Source organism: Cervus canadensis, chromosome X, assembly GCF_019320065.1.
Source record: "Cervus canadensis isolate Bull #8, Minnesota chromosome X, ASM1932006v1, whole genome shotgun sequence".
Lineage (NCBI taxonomy): Eukaryota > Metazoa > Chordata > Mammalia > Artiodactyla > Cervidae > Cervus > Cervus canadensis.
This window is the reverse complement of record NC_057419.1, coordinates 83,174,902-83,175,589: the sequence shown is the minus strand read 5'-3', so window position 1 is coordinate 83,175,589 and position 688 is coordinate 83,174,902.

The following is a 688-nucleotide window of genomic DNA, read 5'->3' as shown; positions in this document are numbered from 1 at the left end:
TTTTTTAAAGATACATGATTAAAGTGAAAATAAAACAATAAATAAATAACTTGGAAGTCAAGATTAATATTAAGCAATAGGCAATGTGCATTCTAACAACAACCCTGCTACTAGGTGAGTGATCCATAATGTTGTTCTTGTAAAACATATTTTCTATGAATTTCTACTACCATATTCTAGTAAGTGAACTTGAATAAGGGCCTACTTATAATATTATGTGAAAGTGAAGTTTCTCAGTCGTGTCTGACTTTTTGTGACCCCTTGAGCTGTAGCCTACCACGCTCCTCTGTTCATGGGATTATCCAGGCAAGAGTACTGGAGTGGGTCACCATTTCTTTCTTTCTTTCTCCAGAGGATCTTCCCGACCCAGGGATCAAACCTGGGTCTCCCACATTGTAGGCAGACACTTTACCATCTAAGCCAACAGGGAATAGTTAAGAATCACAATGTCTTACCAAATGCAAACCAAATATAGCACCAACAAGATATCTCTGTTTCTTAACCTCTCTCTCTTTCTCTTACACACATACATTCAAACTGTTGTCTGAGAGTTTTCAGGAAAACAAATGTCATTCATTTGAAGGGATTGTATTCCTCTCTGTTGTCAACAATATGAGCTTAATCTATGAATTTAGAAATTGAATTATATCTACTTCCTTCCCAAATTCTTTCCTTTCTTTTTTTTTTT